This window comes from Macrotis lagotis, chromosome X (assembly GCF_037893015.1).
Source record: "Macrotis lagotis isolate mMagLag1 chromosome X, bilby.v1.9.chrom.fasta, whole genome shotgun sequence".
Taxonomy (NCBI): Eukaryota; Metazoa; Chordata; class Mammalia; order Peramelemorphia; family Peramelidae; genus Macrotis; species Macrotis lagotis.
The window spans coordinates 29833696-29856913 of record NC_133666.1 but is presented as its reverse complement, the minus strand read 5'-3'; positions in this window follow the sequence as shown (position 1 = coordinate 29856913).

The following is a 23218-nucleotide window of genomic DNA, read 5'->3' as shown; positions in this document are numbered from 1 at the left end:
AAGATGGTCACTTGTCAGGTGTTGTAGTTGGAATTCTCAGATATGAGTGGCAATTGATGGGTGCTAAGGTTACTTCCAACTCTAAAATTCTGTGATTTTTTTTTGAGGGAGAAACCCCACACATTGTCAAAAATTATCTTAGTGCTCAAATTAGATAAATGCAAGTTAAAACTGCTCTGATGTTTCATCTTGCACCTATCAATTTGGCACAGATGTAATAGAAAGAGAAAAAAAATCCATGTTGGATGTGATGAGGGAAAATTTTTACACTAATAAGTTACTGTTGATAGGATCTATGAATTGGCCCAGATGTTTTGGTTCAAAAAATAGGGAGTTATGCATGAAAAATAACAGAATTTTTAATATCCCTTGGACAATATTGGATTTCTGCCCAAAGGACATTACTAATAACAGAACTTCAAAGATTTTCCTAAGCCTTCTCCACTGAAGTCAGATTTAAGCAAAACAACTGCTACAATAGTCACATCTTCCAATATGTGCCTCATTCCCCATCCATCATCTCCATCTCTCTCTTCTGATCCTAATCTGTCCCTCAGGACTTGCTGACTACAATTTTTTTTCCTAGTCACTGTCCTCCCCATCATGGCAATCATTGAGTAAGGTACTCTGTTGGTTTTGTTTTTCTCTTTCTGAATCACTTCAGGAAAGTCTCCTTATTCTCCTCTGAATTCCTCATGTCACTAGCAATCTATTACATGCACATACCACAGTTTATATAGCCCTTCCCTAATCAATGACTATGCAGTTTGTTTCTAGGTTTGTTTGTTGGTTTTTTTTTGCTACCACAAAGAGTGCTGCTGCCATAGCATCCAATCCTCCTTGTCTGCAATATCCTCCCACTGCCCTTACTCTAATGGAGTGAGTTTACAGATTCAGGTTCACAAAAGAAAAAAAATTCTTTGAATATATAGGGATTAATGATAGACAATTCCTTCCCTCCCTAGGGCCCTCCCACATAAGGGCAGGTGCCTCAGTGCTTTAAGCATTTTTTTATTTATCTTTTTTCCAATTCAAAACTGAACCCCTTTATTAGATTTTTACTTATATAGCCTGTTAATTTCATTCTTAAAACCTCCATGTTAAGCACCGGGAGCAAATGGCTTTTAGTTCTCCTGACCTACGCATTCTCGCCCGTTGCCTAGAGATCCAAGCTCTGAATCTTCTCTGTCCTTTCTTCTCTCCTTGTCATAGAGAGTCACAATTGTGTGGAATGAATGGAAGGCAGACTCACAGGGGTCACAAATTTACCACCAAACCTTAAAGCCCCACTTCCACATTTTAAGTAAATGTTGTTCTTTATTAAACCAGGTAAACTAGACTTCAAAATCAAAGCATTTGTTTTGGGATGAATTCAGTCTCTAGGTTACTTTACATTCATTAGATGTAAATTATAACTCAGAATGGTACGGTGAAGAGGGATTGTGATCTGCTTCAGGGGAGGGATTACCTATACCAAAGAAATTGAAAACCCAACAGAGCATGGGATACAAACCGGAAAGAAAGAAATGGTGTTTTCTTCCATTTTTACTTACAACAGTAGTTTTACTTCTATAGGCAAGGTGTTCAAGATTGCCTTGGGTAATGATTGATTTGGTTTCTGGATCCCACTCAAGTTTAGGGAGTCTCATGTTGAAACAAGAGCTTGTTTCCCTAGAGCCTGAAAAGAACAAACAGAAGGCACTATAGTCTAATGGAAAGCACTGGACAAGGAGTCAAAGGATTTGGGTTCAACAATTGATGAAACACTCTTTCCTCCTCTCTGTACAAAGGTGGGGGACTGTAAATGTAGAATGCTGCATACACTGTCAGGCACAGTTATTTTATTGCATGACTTTGCTTGACCATTTTTCTTTGGTCCTTTCTTTGTTGACTGAGAAATGATTATATAGTAAAAAAGAATAATCATCCAGAAAACAATCAAAACAGAAAGGACACAGGGCTAGGAGTTAGAAGACCTGTCGTTTTTTTGTCTGAACTCTACTACTTACTGACCATAGGACCTTGGACAAGTCACTCAACCACCCCAAGCCTCAGTTTCTTCATCTTTATTTGTTTCATAAAATTATGAAAATCAAATGTAATATAATATTTATATTATAGGATAATGGAAAAAGAACTGACTTTAGAATCAGAGGATTTGTCATTTACCATCTATAGGTCTACGGACAAATCCTTTAACCTTTCTGTGCCTCAATTTCCTCATCTGTAAAATGAGGAGATTGAATTATATGATCTCTAAGTTTCCTTTCCTCTCTGAATCTGTGATCCTATGCATATTAAAACACTTTATAAACTAAATGACTCTAGAGACATTATAATTACTGCTATATGACGTGTAAACACTATTCAAATCATATTACTTAATGCATTTCTTATTAGTTTTAACATCCTACTAATATTCTATATCTAGTTAATAAATATATTATGCTTCCAATCATTACTGCCTTCTAGCTATCCCCTCTCTGCTCCTCCCACCGCCAACTTGGCTTAAGTCCTGGCTGTCCTAACCAAACCATAAATAAATCACTTTACATTTTATTTCTGAGCTTCACTTTCTTCATTTATCAAATGATCAAATTCAACCAAATGATTTCTAACCTTCTATCTATATCTATGACTTTCATAAAAGACAAACAATTTTGAAAGGCACCTCTGATGGATAGATTTAATTATGTTAAAATTTTGTAAAAAATAAAAACCATTTTATCTAATATTTAAAAAGTAACTAATTGGGAAATTTTTTCCTGGTAAAAATGTCAGGAAAACTCTATTATCCACAATTTACAGAGAACTGATACATATCTATAACATACATATCTATGCCTACCAACAATAATGATATTTAAAGCTAACATTTATATAACTTTTTGTAGTTTGTAAAGCTCTTTACATATATATTATCTTATGGGACAGTCAAAGTATTGAACAATTTAAAAAAAGGGAATAAAAATTTTAAAGAAATATTTGAAAAAATTCAGTTTCACTAATAACTTAAGAAAAGTAAATTAAATCCGAAAACTTAGCATTGGTGGTGCTTTGATGAAAAAAGTCTATTTATACAATGCTGATGACTTGTAAACTGATACAATCTTTCCAGACAGAAATTGGACAGCACAAGAGTTATAAAACTATTTATACATTTTTAGCCTGTTATTTGACTATTGGGAATAGTACCCAGAAAATAAATCAAATGGGAGGAAAAATAATTATCTAGACAAGGCTATTTATAATTGTGGTTTTTGCATGAAACTGAAAACATATGACATGTCTAATTATTGGAGAATGCCTGAACAGATTATTATGTATGTATATTACCATAAATAATGAAAAATAGGATTGTATCCAGGGCCGTCTCTAGTCATCCTGATCCATATCTGGCCACTGAATCCAGATGGTACCAGAGAAGAAAGTGAGACCAGTGACTTTGCACAGACCCCCTCACTTAGGTCCAAGTCACTTGGCTGTCATGTCAGGAGGGTCAAACAACAACATTCATAACAATATGTCTTATTAACAAAAGAGGAAGATTCTTCTAAGACTGAGAGAGCTTGGGCAAGGCCAAGTAGAAGATACAATTTGCCCCTTCTCATATGTCGGGAATGACTAGTTGATTGGAAAGACTCTGCTTCCTCCCCTGAAACACAATAAAGTACCTCAAAAACTCAACCATTTGATAAAACTACCATGACTATGTGTTTTCTGTTTAAATGCTCATGCTACGTATATATTCATATTTTGCTTGTTTCATATGGACTCCCTTTTCTATATGCCTTTTACATTCCTCTCTGCCCTATGAGAAATGATAAAAAGATGAAAATGAAATGATGAAAAACTATTTGAGAGAAAACACCAAAAACAAAGTGATGAAGAATGAAGTTAAGAGAACTAAGGTACCAATTTACATTATAAAAACAATGTTGAAAGCTTAATAATACTGATCAGCTGTGATTTCAGAGGACAAATGTTGAAAACCTCCTGAAAAGGAAGTGATAGAATGAGATATCCAGAATGAGATGCAAAGTTTTTGTACCGGCCAATTTGGAAATTTGTTTTTACTTGATTATATGTATCTGTGACATAGATTTTGCTTTATCTTCCCTCTTTTATGTCTCTTCCTATTGGCTGGGATAGATTGGGTGGGGGGAGAGAAAAAAAATAAATGTGGTAAGTGAAAAAAATAATGAAAAATAGGAGAAACTCGAATAATTCAGCAAATCATTTGACATTTATTAAGTCTATATTGTGTACATAGCTAGACATAGCCCCTGTTCTCAAGGAGATCACACTTTAGTAGAAGTACTGGACAGAAACACAGATACTAGCAAAACACATTACATGTATAAATGCATTATCTCCTGGTCCATAATCAGTATTCTTTTTTGATCCTTGAAGTGGTTTCCTTCCTTCTTTGAAGGGCTCCCTTTCTGTATTTTTTGCTTATTTTTAGTATATCTCTTTCTACTCTGAGTTTAAGTTGTACTCTGCTGGACCATTCTCTCTAATAACATGATCATTGGGGAGGAAAGGGTGAAATAGTCTGGTAGATAGTAAGATAGCTTTGAGCTTCATTTGACAAGTTCAAGTCACCAGGCTTAGTAGACAAACTAAATCCCAGACAGAAACAACTGGCAGATGGGACTGCTGAGGACTTATCAGTGATCTTTGAAAATCATGTAGAACAGGAGAAGTATTTAATGTTTGAAGACAGGCAAATGTCCTGATTTTCATAAAAGGAAAGAGATAAAAATATGCCAAGTAGAGATAAGTAAACTTGGCTCCAATTTCTGGCAAAATTCTATAATATATTACTTAGGGATCATAAGTGACCCCTTAGAAAAGAAGTGAGCACAAAGAAACTTAGCTTTGTTTAGGAACATATTTTGATTAAGAAAAGAGATATGAAAAAAGGTTACTGACCTGAGCCAAGATGACTAAATAACAGGAAAAAGTACAGTGGGCTCCTTCTCTCCAAACTTCTCTAAACAATTCTAAAATACATCTGACTAAATATTGATTAGGAAATTCGAGGGAAAAAAGGTCACAGTGAATAATTTTTCTGGTACAGATTGGCATAAAAGAGGTGGGTCTATGAACATGTGGAGGTTGAGATCTATCCAGGAGCTCAATGTACAGAACATTACAGAGCAGGGAATATTTGTGCACCAGAACAAGATGAGATATTAGCATGGTACAATCTATACTTCTGTAGGATTCAAGAAGTGCCCATTGTCAACTCTTTTAATCACTACCCCATCCTTTGTTACTGACCTAGGGAAGACTGTGGGAGGGGACCTTCACTTTGGGGTAGTGTAATAGGGTGATGATTAGTCACAAATTCTAAGCTATACTAAACAAGGAGCAAGTTCAGATGCAAGCAGTTGCAATGTGACTTGGACCCCAGGAGCAAAACAGAGCCTTGAGGTTCAGCTTCTAGCCTATTTTGCTACTTGCAGAGAAAAAAATCAGGGCAGGGATTCCAAACCAAAGCTGAGCTTGTAGTTCTATCTCTGAACCAGCAGAGCTTTCCAGCTGGCCGATACTGGTTGAGTCTACAAAGTCTTTTCTTTTTTTAAACTGAAATTGTTAAAAGGCAAACCAAAGGTCTGCTTAGAACCAATCCCAGGTCAAGAGCTTGAAGAGCTGGGACCAAGGGGACACTGATAAGACTTTGCCCTGGATCAGACACTTTGGGAGTATTGAGGACTGGCAGGTCTCCAAACCGACTTGTCCCTGAGATCCTGAAATAACACAGCATTCAATACCTCAAGAAAGCAACAGCAGGACCGATCCATACATTTCATCCAGAGGTGCACAGAGCTTGGGTCTATTGTAAAGTCTACAGTCAGTAAGCAGACTGGAAGAATGAGTAACCAAAAAGTAATCCCACCATAAAAAACTGTTATGGAGATGGAAATACAAAGGACATGAGTCCAGAAGAAAATGGCTTCAAAATATTTACAAGCAAAATCTCAAAGAAAAAATAACAAGTTGAGAACAAGTCCAACCAGAATTCATGGAAAAGATGAAGCAAGAGTTGAAATAAGGTTCTACCAATGAAATGAGAGCACTGAAGGATAAAACTGAAAAAGAAATGAGAGATATTGAAGAAAGAATTAGATATGAAATTAACAATTCAACTCAAGAGGTACAAAAACCTTGCCCTAAATAGCAATCTCCTTGAAAATTAGAATGGACCAAATAGAAGCTAACAAATCCCTGAGACAATAAAAAATAATGAAACAAAGTCAAAAGGCTAAAAAATTTGGAAGGACATGTAAGATATTTCATAGTAGAAACAACTGATCTGGAAAATAGAGGAGAAAAACATTGATGAATTATTGAACTATCTGAAAACCATAAAAAAACCCAAGCCTCCATATTCAAGAAATCTTTAAAGAAAATTGACCAGATTTCTCAGAAACAGAAGGCAACAAAGAAATAGAAAGAATTCAATAGTCACTACCTGAAAGAAGCTCCCAAAGAAAAACTCCCAGGAACATTAAAGCCACCAACCAGAGTTTCCAGATCAAAGGGGGAAAATGCTGCAAGGAGCCAGAAAGAAAGAATTCAAGTATTGAGGTGACACAGTCAGGCTCAAACATGATTTAACATTATAAAGAAGTGAAGAGCTTGGAATATGATATTCCAGGAGGCAAAGGTTCGCAGTCAAGAATAGTTTTACCCAGAAAAACTAATTATGATCTTACAAGAGAAAAATTGACCTTTAAAGATATATAGTACTTAACAAAAATTTCCTATGGAAAGACCAGAAGTTCATAGCAACTCTCAAGTGCAAACACAGTAGACAAGAAATAAAAAGGTAAACTCTCATAAAATATTAAACAAGAATAAATTGTTTACATTCTAATATGGGGAGATGATACTTGTATTCCCTCTGAAGCCTAAATTGTTATGGGTAATCTATATAATGAGAATGGTTTGATTATATTGCCATGATCTTAAAAGAATGTAAAGGGAGGGAAAGAATATATTAGGGGAGGAAAGAGAAAGGAAGGTTAGTGAAAGTTTTCTTATATAATAGGGGTGTGGAAAAAACTCCAAAAGCCTCCAAAATATGACTCTAGCCAAAATTTGAGGGGCAGAACCCACAGAAAGACTGAGTTATACATTTTCCCAATCCAAGATAACTTAGAAGTTCCGCAGGAAAGATGTGTTTCACTGGGACCAGGGGTTGGAAAAAAGCTGTGGCCTCAGAGCAGCCCAGCCCAGCTCCACTTAGCCTGGGGATCACCGGGAACAGCTTGAAGGGGCAGTGAGAGAACTCTGCTACACCAGAATAAGTGTGGAATGAAGAGCACTGGCCTCAGAGTAGCCCTGTGGTGAGAACCTTCAGCAGGAACTGGAGGAAACCAGCCTGCACATCTAGAGCACAGTGCACAGATGGTAAAGGGGTCATGGACACTGCAGAAATCTCTCTGCTCTCCCTGGGGCAGGACTCTGCTGTTTGTCCACACTCAGATCCAGGTTGCAGTTTGACCTTCCATACTAAGATAGCAGGGATCCTCCTCACAGCACCAGGGCAGAGGGGATCACCTGTGGTCATCTACATATCAAAGCAAAAGCAAGAGAGCATAAGACCTTGGAGGAATAAAGGTCCCAGTGGGGTGTCCCCTCATAACCCCCCAAAGCCTTGGAAGTGCTGTAAATTAGTCTTGGGCTGAGGAAATGAGTAAACAAGAGAAAAAGAAGAATCTGACCATAGAAAATTACTTTGGTCCCAGGGAAGATCAAAACACATACTCAGATGACGACAAAATTGAAACTTCTGAATCCAAAGCCTCCAAGAGAAATAGAAAATGGACTCAGACTATGTATGAGCTCAAAAAAGACTTTGAAAAGCATTTAAGGGAAGTAAAGGAAAAATTGGGAGGAGAAATGAGAGCTAGGCAGAAAAATCATGAAAACCAGATCAGCAGCTTGGTGAAAGAAATACAAAAAAAGTACTGAAGAAAATTATATGTTAAAAACCATTTTAGGCCTAATGGAAAAAAAGCAAAATAAAAGGCAAAAGAGGAGAAGAATGCCTTAAAAAGCAGAATTGGGGGCGGCTAGGTGGCACAGTGGATAAAGCAATGGCCTGGAGTCAGGAGTGCCTGGGTTCAAATCCGGTCTCAGACACTTATTACCTAGATGTGTGGCCTTGGGCAAGCCACTTAACTCCATTTGCCTTGCAAAAACCTAAAAAAAGGAGAATTGGACAGCTGGAAAAGGAGATAAAAAAGCTCTCTGAAGAAAATAACTCCTTCAGGGCAGCTAGGTGGCATAGCGGATAAAGCACCGGCCCTGGAGTCAGGAGTACCTGGGTTCAAATCCAGTCTCAGATACTTAATAATTGCCTAGATGTGTGGCCTTGGGCAAGCCACTTAACCCTGTTTGCCTTGCAAAAAAAAAAGAAAATAACTCCTTCAAATGCAGAATGGAAGAATGGAACTAAAGGAAGCTGATGACTTTGCAAGAAATCAGGAAAAAATAAAACTCTTCCAAAAAAGCCAAAAATTAGAAGAATATGTGAAATATCTTACTGGAAAAATAACCATTCTCAAAAATAGATCCAGAAGAAATAAATTAAAAATTGTTGGGCTATCTGAAAGCCACAATCAGGAAAAAAAGCCTAGACTTCATTTCTTTCAAGAAATAATACAGCAAAATTGTCCTGAGATCCTAGGAGCAGAGGGTAAAATAGAAATTGAGGGAATTCACCAGTCACCTCCTGAAAGAGATCCCAAAAGAAAACTTCCAGGAATATTATAGTCAAATTTCAAAACTCCCAAATCAAAAAGAAAATTCTAAAAGCTGCCAGAAACAAACTAATGAGGCTCCATAGTCAGGATTACACAGGATCTGGCAGCATCTACATTAAGGGCTCGTAGGGATTGGAATATGTTATTCTGGAAGGCAAAAGATTTTGGTTTACAACCGAGAATCAACTACCCAGAAAAACTGAACATCCTCTTTCAGGGGAAAAGATGGACTTTCAATGAAACAGGGGACTTTCAAACTTTGCTATTGAAAAAACCAGAGCTGAACAGAAAGTTTGGTCTCCAAGTACAGGACTCTGGTGAATCATAGAGGGGGTGGATGAGAAGGACTAACTATGAGGAACTTAATGATATTGAACTGTTTGTATTCCTGCATGGGAAGAAGATATTGATAACTCATATGAACTTTCTTATTTATAAGAGCTGTTAGAAGGAGCATTATATATATAGACAGGACACAGGAAGGAGCAAAATATGATGGGATAATATAGTAAAAAGATGGAGTCAGTGGGTGATAAAGGGAAGTACTGGGAGGAAGAGAAAAGGCGAGGAAGAAGGAGCTAAGATATTTCATGTAACAGTCAAGAAAAAGCTTTTTAATGGAGTGGAATGGGGGAAGGCAAGGGGGAATGAGTGAGCCTTTAGTCTCATCAGAAATGACTCAGAGAGGAAATAACATACACACTTAATAGGGTGAGGAAATCTATCTTACCCTAAAGAAAAATGAGAAAGGGATGGGATAAGGGAGGATGTGGAGAGGAAAGGTGGGGAATAGGTGATAGAAGAGAGGGAAGATTGTGGGAGAGGGTACTCAGATACAACACACTTTTGGACAGGGACAGGATGAAAGGACAGAGAGAGAATAGAATAAATGAGAGTGGGAGGAATAGAGTGGAGGGAAATACAGCTAGTAATAGCAACTGTGAGAAAAAAGCATTGAAGCAACTTCTCTGGTGGACTTATGATAAAGAAAGCAACTCACCCCAGAGACAGAGCCATTGGAACACTGAAGTAGATTTTTTTCTCTCTCTCACTATTCTTAAGGTGTCTCATCTTCTTGGGGGAGGGGAAGAGGGGGTTTATGTTACTCTTATAATAAAATTATTGTAATAATATAAAGTAAACCAAAAAAATAATTGGAGTGTGCAAGTAGCAGTCTTTACAAACAAGGAGGAAGGGGTAGGCAAAGCTCTGATACTTGAACCACACTCATCTAAAGTGATCAAAGGAAAGAAGTATATACACAATCACAGTTGGGTACAGAAATGCATTTCATTCAATTGGAAATAAGGGTGGGGAGGGGAAAGGGAGAAAGGAGCAATTAGTGGGAGGCTAGATTAATCTTTTTTTTTAAGGTTTTTGCAAGGCAAACGGAGTTAAGTGGCTTGCCCAAGGCCACACAGCTAGGCAATTATTAAGTGTCTGAGACCGGATTTGAACCCAGGTACTTCTGACTCCAGGGCTGATGCTTTATCCACTACGCCACCTAGCCGCCCCAAGATTAATCTTTTTTATAAATTTCTTTAAATTTAAAATTTTTGAAGTTATTTATTTATTTTGCATTTTACAATTTTTCCCCTAATCTCACTTCCCCCCACCCATCACAGAAGGCAGTCTGTTAGTCTTTACATTGTTTCCATAGTATACATTGATCTAAGTTGAATGTGATGAGAGAGAAATCATATGCTTAAGGAAGAAACATAAAGTATAAGAGATAGCAAAATTACATAGTAAGATAATGTGTTTTTTTAATTAAATGTAATAGTCTTTGGTCTTTGTTCCAACTCCACAATTCTTTCTCTGGATACAGATGGTATTCTCCATTGCAGATACCCCAAAATTGTGCCTGATTGTTGCACTGATGGAATGAGCAATTCCATTAAGTTTGATCATCACCCCCATGTTGCTGTTAGGGTGTACAGTATTATTCCAGTTCTGCTCATCTCACTCAGCATCAGTTCATGCAAATTCTTCTAGGCTTTCTTGAATTCCCATCCCTCCTAGTTTCTAATACAACAGTAGTGTTCTATCACATACATATACCACAGTTTATTAAGCCATTCCCCAACTGATGGACATCCCCTCAATTTCCAATTCTCTGCCACCACAAACAGAGCTGCTCTGAATATTTTTGCACAAGTGATGTTTTTACCCTTTTTCATGATCTCTTCAGGGTATAGGTTCAGTAGTGGTATTGCTGGATCAAAGGGTATGCACATTTTTGCTGCCCTTTGGGTGAAATTCCAAATTGCTCTCCAGAAAGGTTGAATGAGTTCACAGCTCCACCAGCAATATATTAGTGAACCAGGTTTCCCACATCCCTTCCAAACATTGATCCTTTCTAGTCATATTGACTAGTCTGAGAGGTGTGAGGTGGTATCTCAGAGATGCTTTAATTTGCATTTCTCTAACTCTAAGTAATGATTTAGAGCAATTTTTCATACGACCATGGATGGCTTTGATTTCCTCATCTGTAAATTGCCTTTGCATATCCTTAGACCATTTGTCAATTGGGGAATGGATTTGTTTTTTGAAAATTTGACTCAGTTATCCTTATATTTTAGAAATGAGTCCTTTGTCAGAAATACTACTTGTAAAAATTGTTTCCCAATTTACTACATTTCTTTTGATCTTGGTTGCAGTGGTTTTTATCTATGCAAAAGCTTTTTAATTTAATGTAATAAAATTATCTAGTTTGTTTTTAATGATGTTCTCCAATCTCTTCCTTGGTCATAAACTACTTCCCTTTCCATAGATCTGACAGGTAAATTACTCCTTTATCTTCTAGTTTACTTATGATATTGTTTTTTATGATTAGATTCTGTATCCATTTTGATCTTATCTTGGTATGCGGTGTGAGGTGTTGGTCTAATCTAAGTTTCTTCCATACTAACTTCCACTTTTCCCAGCAGTTTTTATCAAAGTGAGAGTTTTATCCCAATAGTTGAACTCATTGGGCTTATCAAACAGCAGATTACTATAATCATTTCCCACTATTGCACCTAGTCTATTCCTCAGATCCACCACTCTATTTCTTAGCCAATATCAGACATATTTGATGACTGATGCTTTAGAATATAATTTTTGATCTATTAAGGCTAAATCACCTTCTTTTGCACTTTTTTTTCATTGAATCCCTGGAAATTCTTGACCATCATGTCATCTGCAAAAAGTGAGAGTTTTGTCTCTTCCTTCCCAATTCTAATTCCTTCAATTTCTTTTTCTTTTCTTATTGCTGAAGCTAACATTTCTAATATGATATTGAATAGTAGTGGTGATAATGGGCATCCTTGTTTCACCCCTGATCTTATTGGGAATGCCTCTAGCCTATCTCCATTGCATATAATGCTTGTTGATAGTTTCAGATGGATACTGCTTATTATTCTAAGGAATAATCCATTTATTCCTACACTCTTTAGTGTTTTTAGTAGGAATGAGTGCTGTATTTTGTAAAACGCTTTTTCAGCATCTATTGATATAATCACATGATTTCTGATAGGTTTGTTATTGTTATGATTAATTATACTAACAATTTTCCTCATATTGAACCAACCCTGCATTCCTGGGATAAATCCTACATCATGTATTATCCTTGTGATAACTTGTTGTAGTCATTTTGCTAAGATTTTATTCAAGATTTTTGCATCTATATTCATCAGGGAGATAGGCCTATAATTTTCTTTTTCTGTTTTAACTTTTCCTGGTTTAGGTATCAGCAACATATTGATGTCATAGAAAGAGTTAGGCAGAGTTCCATCATCACCTATTTTTCCTAAGAGTTTATATAGAATTAGAAACAATTCTTCCTTTAATGTTTGATAGAATTCACTTGTGAATCCATTTGATCCTGGAGAAAACTATTGAACTAATAAATAAAGCCAAGAGTTGATTTTATGAAAAAACTAATAAAATTGATAAGCCCCTGGTCAATTTGATTTAAAAAAAGAAAGAAGAAAAACACATTGCTAATATTATAAATGAAAAAGGTGAACTCACCACCAATGAGGAGGAAATTAAAGTAATAATTCAGAATTATTTTGCCCAACTCTATGCCAATAAATTTGACAATCTAAATGAAATGGACAAATATTTGCAAAAACATAATTTGCCCAGGTTAAATGAAAAGGAAATTAAATACCTTAACAACCCCATCTCAGAAAAAGAAATTCAATAAGTCATTATTGAACTTCCTAAGAAAAAATCTCCAGATTGCTTTTTATGACTGGATCAGTTCATGACTCCACCAATAGCACATTAGTGACCCAATTTTTCCACATCGCCTCCAACATTTGTCATTTTCCTTTTCTGTCATATTAGCCAGCTAAGTGGCAAAGTGGATAGAACACTGACCTTGGAGTCAGGAGGACAGGAGTTCGAATCCAGTCTCAGACACTTGACTATTACTATTAAGATTAATTGTGTGACCTTGGGCAGGTGACTTAATCCTGATAACCTGACATCCAGGGCCATCTCCAGTTATGCTGATTCATATCTGCCACTGGACCCAGATGGCTCTGTAGAGAAAATGAGGCTAGTGACTTAGTACAGCCTTCCTCACTCAGAGCCAATTCATGTACTTGTCATGGCATCAACTCCCTGATGTCATGGTCTTCTTCAAGAGTGAAGGACAGGGGCGGCTAGGTGGCGCGGTGGATAGAGTACCGGCCCAGGAGTCAGGAGTACCTGAGTTCAAATCTGACCGCAGATACTTAATAATTACCTAGCCGTGTGGCCTTTTGCAAGCCACTTGACCCCACTGCCTTGCAAAAAATCTAGAAAAAGAGTGAAGGACAAAAACATATTAGCCAATCTGATAGGTGTAGGGTGGTGACTCAGAGTTGTTTTAATTTGCATATCTTTAATCAATAGTAATTTAGATCATTTTTTTTCTTATGATCATAGATAGTTTTGATTTCTTCATCTTAAAACTGCTTATTCATATCCTTTGACCATTTATCAATCAGGGAATGACTCATATTCTTATATATTTGATTCAATTCTCTATATATTTGAAAAATGAGGCCTTTATCAAATACATTTGCTATACAGTTTCCCTCCAGCTTTCTGGTTGTATTGGTTTTGCTTGAGCAAAATCTTTTTTTACTCTAATGTCATCAAAATTGTCCATTTCATATCCCATGATCCTCTATATATCTTGTGTGATCATAAATTCTTTTATCCATAGATCTTACAGGTAAAATTTTCCATGCTCCCCTAATTTGTTTATGATATCACCCTTTATATCTAAATTATGTATGTATTTTGACTTTATCTTGGTATATGGTATGGGATGTTAGTTTATACCTATTTTCTGCCAAACTGTTTTCCAGTTTTCTTAGCAGTTTTTGTCTAATAGTGAGTGAGTTCTTGTCCACTCTTGTCTCTAAAGCTTAAATCTTTGGATTTATCAAACACTAGATTACTTTAGTCATTTCCTGTTTGTTGTGTATTGTGTACCTAATCTACTCCACTGATCTACTATTCTGTTTCTTAACCAGTACCAGATTATTTTTATGATTATCACTTTGCAATACAGTTTGACATTTAGAACTGTTGGCCTGCCCTCTTTCATATTTTTTCTCATCGATTCCCTTGATATTTTCAACCTTTTATTCTTCCAGATAAATTTTGTTATTTTTTTTCTAGTTCTATAAAATATTTTTTGGTAGTTTGAAATGGTGCTGAATAAGTATATTAATTTAGTAATAAGAAGTAAATTAGTCATAATTTAGTAAGCAATTTAGTAGAATAAGTAAATTAATTTAGTTAGAATTACATTGGCTTGGCCTTCCGATGAACAATGAATATTTCTCCAATTATTTAGATCATCTTTATTTGTGTCAAAAGTGTTTTGTAATTGTGTTCTCATAGTTACTGAATTTGCTTTGATAGTTAGACTCCCAAGTATTTGTATTGTCTACAATCTCTTGCTGCTGGGTTTTATTGGTAATATACAGAAATACTGATGATTAATGTCAGTTTATTTTATATCCTGCAATTTTGTTCATGTTAAATATTTTAACTCATTTTTGTTTGATAGCATATTGCAACATCTCTTCTTGTTTATTTTAGAAACTGCCAGGTCTTATGTGATGCTGGTTATAGTTCCTTGGTATTTGAATTTTTTTTTTCTGGATCATTATCTGGATTTTGGTTATGGTTTTCCTGAGAATTTTCCTTTTGAAACCAGTCTTTAGAGTCTATTTACCTGTGTCTGATTTCTGGCTCTAATAGATCTGGACAGTTTTCTTTTATGATTTTTTAAAATATAGTTTAGAGGTTTTTCTAAAAATCATGGTTTTCATAATGAGTCAATTTATTATTCTATGACCTGCTTCACAGGTCAGTTATTTTTAATAGTAGATAGTTGAATATTTCTTCTATTTGTTTTCAATATTATAAACATTCTAATATTTCTTGGTGTTTTATAGTCATTGATTTCTTTTTGGTTTATTATCTTTTTCAGAGAGTTTGTGACTTGGTCAAGATTTACCATTTTCTTTTATAAGCTATTTAATTCTTCTTTCATTTCTTTCCTTCACTGCTTTTATGTCATTTTGGTTTCTTGTTTCACTTCTTCTTATTATTTATGTAGTCGTGAAAAATTCATTTTTTTCTTTTGAATCTTTGTCATAGTTGTTATGGAATTAAATGCATCCTCTTTTGGGGCATAATTTTTATATTAGTTGATTATTTTTTTATTATTTTTTATTAGGTTTTTGCAAGGCAATGGGGTCAAGTGGCTTGGCCAAGGCCACACTGCTAGGTAATTATTAAGTGTCTGAGACTGGATTTGAATCCAGTTACTCCTGATTCCAGGGCCAGTGCTTTATCCACTGTGCCACCTAGCCTCCCCTAGTTGATTATTTTTTAAAAATTTTACTCATTTCTTCCACTTTAGTCCCTGAACTAATTAAGGGTCCCATTCTGCTTCTTGCTGTACTTTAGGTTAAGGTTGTTAGATTTGTTTGGTCTCTCCTTGGGCCCCTGTTTTCCTGGGTTGACTTCTACTTTCTGGGGTTAGGGTTCCCTGGATATTTGAGGGTTAGAACACTGGGTATTCAGGCTCGGCTTGCATCTCAGGACAGAGTATATAGTTCTTGCAGGCCCTTTTCCTGAATGTCTTATGCTGAGCCCTGCCACAATGCTATAATCAGTGGGGCTTTGTAGGTTTTCCAAGGTCTCTGCCCTGGGGTTTTCTGATCTCCCTGGATATTTTTTGATCAAACCCTATGCTCTTGCCACCTCTAGATATTGAGCTTTGTAAGTCTCACATGCCTGTTGCCTAGATCTAGCTGTATCGGGAGGAAGCCAGTTTGTTTACCCACTCTTACACCATTTCTCATTGGCGATTAATCCATGATAGCAACATGCTGCAACCTGTTTGCTCCCACCATATACAGCCATTTGGGCGAAATTTAGATTATTCAGAGATCATGGTGATCCATGATTCATTGCTATATAATACAACCAGGAGAATATTGACATTAGAAAGATGGGCTTTTGTGGCAAGGAGCAGCACATCATTATAGAAAGCTTGAGCTCTTTGCCAAATATAATCCAACCTTGAGTTCAGCTCATTCCTCTTCAAGTCCTGTACAAGATTAGCCATCCATCCATCCATCCATCCATCCATCCATCCATCCATCCATCCATCCATCCAGCTCAGCTTGCTCTCTCTCTCTCTGTCTCTCTCTCTCTGTCTCTCTCTGTCTCTCTCTCCCTCTGTCTGTCTCTGTCTCTCTCTCTCTCCCTACCTGTCTGTCTACCATTTACTTACCTACCTGCTTAATTTTTCTTGTTTATATATATATATATGTATACATATTTATATGTATGTTTGTATCTATTTTTCTGTCAATCCTAAATGAATACAAACGGGATTTGAATGGAGATACTTAATATGCTATTATAAGCTGTTATTATTTGCACATTTGAGTATTTTTGACTTCGATGTTCAATGGGATTTTATAGGATGTTATTTCAGTCTAAAAATAAAGTAATTGTGTGTGTGTGTGTGTGTGTGTGTCTGTGGTTGGGATTTTTGACAAGCACCTCTGCAGTTAATAGAATGGGAGAATAAAGAAGAGTTAAGTGGCCCTTTGAGATCCGGCTTCCAACCTTATCTGTCTTTAGAGAGAAATTATTCTCTCTAAAGTAATCAGTGATATTTTTGTTTTTGTTTTTTGTCTTTTTTTTGCAAGACAATGGGGTTAAGTGAGTCAGTGATATTTTAATTGCAAGTTCTAGTGACCTTTTCTCAGTCCACACCTTTCTTGACCATTCTAGTTCTTGCCATTGTTGACTACTCCATTCTTCTACTCTTTTATCTCTGGGTTGATGCTTTTGACACTATCCTCTCTGGATATTTTTCTGTTTGTCTGTATGCTCCTTCTTAGTCTCTGTGTTGGACCATCATCATCCATTTCACGCCCTACCTGTGGTTGTACTACAGGGCTCTGTCATGAGTCCTTCCTTGGTGATCTGATTAGCTCAGATGGGTTAATTTATCATTTTCTAGTTTTATATATACATTCCTAGAGTCTCTTGTCTCAGTTCTATAGTAGCAACAGCCTATTATATTATTCCTACAATATGACCCATAGCTATCTCAAATTTGATATATCCAAAGCAGAACTCATCTTTTCTATCAAAGCTCTCCATCTTATTAAATTTCCCAGTTCTGTTGCAGGCATTATAATGTTTCTAGTTAACCATGTTTGCAACCTCAGATTCATTCTGGAGTCTTCATTTTCCCTCATGCCATAAATAGTCAATTGACAAGTCTTGCCAATTTTACTTCTACAGGGGCATCTAGGAGTTGCAGTGGCCCTGGACTCAGGAGGACCTGAGCTCAAATCCAGCCTCAGGCACTTAATAATTATCTAGTGGTATGACCTTGGGTAACCCATTGCCTTGCAAAAACCAAAAAAAAAGAATTTTACTTCTACAACATTTCTTGCATCCATCCCCTTTTCTTCACTTACATAGTTGCCATCTTAGTTCAGTTTTTCAATACCTCTTGCTTAGATTCACTCAATATTTCTTCTCCCCCCCCACTTTTGAGACTAAATCACCCTAATCTCTTCTAGACTGGAAATGCAGTGGGCACTCATGGGCTTGATCGCAATTTTGATTGTAATGGAAGCTTTTAACCTGCACTCTTCTATTGACATAGGCTGGTTCCCCCTTCCTTAGTCAACTTCCTTAGTCAACTTGGTGGCACTCCACTGGCAGAAGCTCACACTTAAAGTGGCTATCTATTAGGTTTTATCTCTACTAAAACTCAAAACTACCAAACTCAAGAGATCCATCAACTTCAGCCTCCCTAGCAACAGAGAGTACCTGGTGCTACGTGGGCACTACTATTAATTAAGAGCTGCCAGCTGCCAAAATGATTTTCTTAAAGCATAGGTTTGGCCATGACATTTCTTTGAATTAAATACCCTAGAGGCTTTCTATTACCTGTAGGATAAAATTCTAATCCCTTTGCCATTCAAAACCCTTCACAATCTGTCTACCATTTTAGGCTTATTACATATTACTCCCTTTCACTCACTCTATGTCAAGTTGCCCTCTTTGCTATTTGTTGTACTTAATATTCCATCTCCTGTCTCCATGCTTTTATGCAGTCTGTTCCTTTTGCCTCTAATATATTCCCTCGTCATCTCTGACTCTTAAGATCCTTAGCTCCCTTAAAAGCTCAGCTCAAGAGCCATCTCTAGATTTAGTCAGACCCCTCCAGTTACTGGTGTATCCCTCCTCCATTACTTTATGTTTGCTAGATGAAGATTTTGCATCTACTGCTATGTGCTAAGGGTGTGCCTCAAAGGACTCTCTGAGGGTTTGGACTAGCTACATCTGTATATGGAAAGTTCAGTAAAATGCTGGGCAGTTGGCACTCACTGGACTTGGTATCCTTTTTTATAAAAAAAAGATTTTGTTTATTTTGAATTTTGCAATCCCCCCCCATCTTGCTTCCCTCTCCCCCCCCCACCCCAGAAAGCATTCTGTTAGTCTTTACATTTCCATGGTATAAATTGATCTAAGTTGAATGTGATGAAAGAGAAATCATATCCTTAAGGAAGAAAAATAAAGTATAAGAGATAGCAAAATTACCTAGTAAGATAACATTTTGGTTTTTATTTTTTGGTCTTTGTTCAGACTCTACAGTTCTTTCTCTGGATACAGATGGCACTCTGCATTGCAGTTATGCCAAAATTGTCCCTGATTGTTCCACTGATGGGATGAACAAGTCCATCAAGGTTGATCATCACCCCCATGTTGCTGTTAGGGTGTACATTCTTCTGGTTCTGCTCATCTCACTCAACATCAATTAGTGCAAATCCCTCCAGGCTTCCCTGAATTCCTGTCCCTCCTGGTTTCTAATAGAACAATAGTGTTCCATGACATACACATACCACAGTTTATTAAGTCATTCCCCAATTGATGGGCATTCACTTAATTTCCAATTCTTTGCCAACTTGGTATCCTTCTAAGTCTCATTCTTTCTCCTAAGCAGATGAATGGGTGAGAAAAATACATAAAGGGATACCAAGCCCAGTGAGTGAGGTCCAACTGCCCAGCCTTTTTACTGGCCTTTTCATTTTCTAGATTTATCCAGAGCCCTCCAGCTACTGACATGTTTCTCCCCACCAGCACTTTATATTTGCTAGATATAGATTTTGTATCTACTGTTATATGTATATAAGAGTGTGTCTCAAAGGCTCCTCTGAGGGTTTAGACTAGCTATATCTATATATGAATAGGCCAGTAAAAAGGTTGGGCAGTTGGACCTCACTCACTGGGCTTGGTATCCCTTTATGTATTTTTCTCACCCATTTAACTACATGGGAAAAAGAAAGAGTCTTAGAAAAGTCTTGGGGAAAAAAAATGAAAGTCTTCTGACAACTGAAGAACTCAAATCCATGTATTTAGAGTTGGTTGGTGCTTATCAGGCAAATAGCCATGATCAGGTTTAAAATTTTACCTTAAGAGAGTAAAATTGGGAACCATACAGAGTTTTCTTTTTTTTAATTGTATTTTTTTCCAATTACATGTAAAGGCAATTTTTAACATTCTTTTTTATATAAAATTTTGAGTTTCAAATTTCTTTCCTTCTTTCCTTCCATATTCCCTCTCTAAGATGGCAAGCAATTTGATATAAGTTCACAAATATATGTCTATATAGAAAATCATAATAGTCATGTTGTGAAAGAAGGAACAGAACAAAAGGAAAAAATGATGAAAAAAACAAAGTGAAAATAAAACGTTTCAATCTGTATTTAGATTCCATCAATCCTTTCTCTAGTATTGGTACACAGAGTTTTCACCTTGAACTGGACTAAGCCTCTGACAGAGGAGCCCAAGGTTCTGCACCAGAACTATTATGCAAAGAAAAAAAACAAATCTTAGGGTAGTAGCTACCTGGAATGACCATGCTCTAAGTCTGAATAAGCTGGATACCTAGGGCTGAGATTCTTTTTCTGGGGAGACAAGTATCAATACTTTACAGGAACAAAATGGGAAAAGTTGAGGAAAGACTTTTTTTTATGGTTCCAGTCAACGTCACCCTCACTTTTTTTTTAAAGACTCTGTCTCTCTATCTCACCCAGGATTAAAATATAGCGAGAGACAACTCACAGGTCAATCAGAAAGAGAGCTTTGATTTGTTTTCCCTTGTTAAGCAACATGATTCCTCCCTCCCTCCCTCCCGTCACTCAAGTCCATATGGACTCACTATATTAATGCTGGTTAGTGGAGAGATTGCATAGGCTTAACCAAGTGCAGCTCAGAATTCCTGAGCTCAAGTGATCCACCAACTTCATAATAATAAGAATGTGGCACTTCATCCAGTAGTTTTTGCCTTTCCTCTAAAAGTGAGTAAGGGGGCGGCTAGGTGGGGTAGTGCATAAAGCACTGGCCTTGGAGCCAGGAGTACCTGGGTTCAAATCCAGTCTCAGACACTTAGTAATGACCTAGCTGTGTGGCCTTGGGCAAGCCACTTAACCCAGTTTGCCTTGCAAAAAAAACCCCTAAAAGTGAGTAAGATTCTTTTAAGTTAAAAACAAAGCATGACAGCAACTTCTGCTTAAGATGTGATTGGTCATAGGGGAACAAAGCTCTCACATAAGTACTCCTGTAAAGGCCTAACAATCAGAAATTATAGTATTTTTTTTATCTAGTCTAGAACTGTACAAAAAGAGAAACCCTTGAACAATTGGAAAAAGACCCAGTCAGACAAACTACCTCTAACACAGGTCACACAAGGGAAAAAACCTCTCAAGGTGTGCCAGAGATATCTCAGGGACACCTAAAGCTTTAGAACTCTTTCCTTAGGGAAAGGAAGACTAGAGGACTCTAACAAGAAACTGATAAATTTATCTGAATCCCACAATATGGTGACCTTGAACTCAGAATAAGAGTCAATAGCAACCTGACTGGGACAACAGTGATCAGATTAAGATTATCCCAGTGCTCTGAATCACTCCGATCTGAAGTGCACCAGAGAGTCAAGGCCTGAAAATTAGCAGCACTTTGAGGGCAGATGCCAGCAATGAAGTAGTGGGAGTGCAAGAAATCAACATTAGGATGAACTAGGACCCAGCTACTCCAACTCTACCCAAGAGCAAGAGAGGTAACTGAGCTTGGAGATATGAATAAACAGAAGAAAAATCTGACCAAAATGAAGAAATATTATGTATCTAGAGAAACCCAAGAGTCCAATCCAGAAGAAGGAAATAACTCCACAATAATTGCAAGCAGAGCCTTAGAGAAAAATGCCTTGACCACATGGATGACTACTAGAAGAAATGAAGCAAGAAATAAAAATGACAAAAGAGCTCTGCAGGGGAAAAATTGCAGAGTGTATAAGGTAAAAAAGGTAGCATCAAACTCAAACTGGAGGAGCAATGAAAAATTATATTTCCGATATATGGATAGAGGAAGAATTCCTGACTAAAAAACAAGGGATAGAGAGGATCACAGAAGATAAAATTGTCCATTTTGATTACTGAAAATTTAAAAAGTTTTAGAATAAAATTACTGCTGTTAAATTTAGAAGGCAAAAAGGTAACAGAATAAAATCTTTGCAGCAAGTTTCTCTGATAGTTTTCATATTCAAGATATATAAGGAACTACTTCAAATTTATAAGCATGAGTCATTCATTCCCTCAATGAGTAAATGGCCAAAGGATATGAATAGGTACTTTACTTTCATTTTAAATTAAAATTGTTTTTCACTTATCCAAAATCTACCTTCTCTACCTCCTCCATTGAAAAAGAAAGAAAAACAATACCCTTGTTACAAATATGTATAGTCAAGTAAAACAAATTCCCTCATTGGCCATGTCAAATCTCTCTGTTTCTGTCTCTCTGTCTTTCTTTCTCTTTCTCTCTCTTCCAATTTCAGTCCATCACTTTTCTTTCAGGACATAAGTAGCTTGTTTTATCATGATGAGCTATGATTTTAGGGAATTTGAACTGACAGAATACCTTGAACCCCAGAGTTGCCATACCCTGTGAATTGAGATGCGGTACCCCCAAGTACCATACATATATGTTAATTTCCTTTTTTTAGGAGATAATTCTCCTTGATGGCAGAGACTTTCATTTTTATCTTTATATCCTCAGTGCCTGGCAAACTATTAGGTGTTTAAAGATACTTGCTGATTGATTTATTATTTTGAGTGACTGGAGGTCACAAAGAGGATAAAGAGAGGAAATTCAGAAAATAAGAGAGGTAGAGGAATAGGAAGTAGAGAGGAGAACAGCAGAGTTCAAAATCTTGGCAATAGAGCAGCTTTAGATGATGACAAAATCCAAGGTATGGCCATTGGTGAGTAAGGTGAATGCCGTGGAGCTGAAAAGCTTGAAAAGCTTGAAAAAATTATGAAGCGAGGATTCTGAGTGGATCATTAAAGTGGATGTTGGAATATAGAACCCAAAATTGGAAACTGTCATTTTAATGACAAATCTTGGCCCCTGAAAATATCTAAGAAAAGGAACCTTGCTCTTTTCTTTGCATAGGTGAGGCACTATATGTGTGGATTTTTGTATACATTTTGTATACATTGTCAGATGTGGTTGATGTTTTGCTGAACTACTTTCCCCTTCTTTCTGTGTTACAGTAAATAGTTCATAGTAGGAGAGGAGAGAAGGATGCATAAATATATGCATACATATTATAAATATATATAATATCTATATGATATACAGAGTGTTTTATATATATATATATATATAGAGAGAGAGAGAGAGAGAGAAAGATAAAGTAAAAACAAAAAGCTATCCATGTTTTTTTTAAAAAGATGGATTTTGAAGTAGTTGTAGATGATGGTGAAGGAAAGGATGGAAAAGAATATTGTAAGCCAGGGACAGAAGTCACTGTCTTTGTTTGGAAAAAATACTCACCCTCT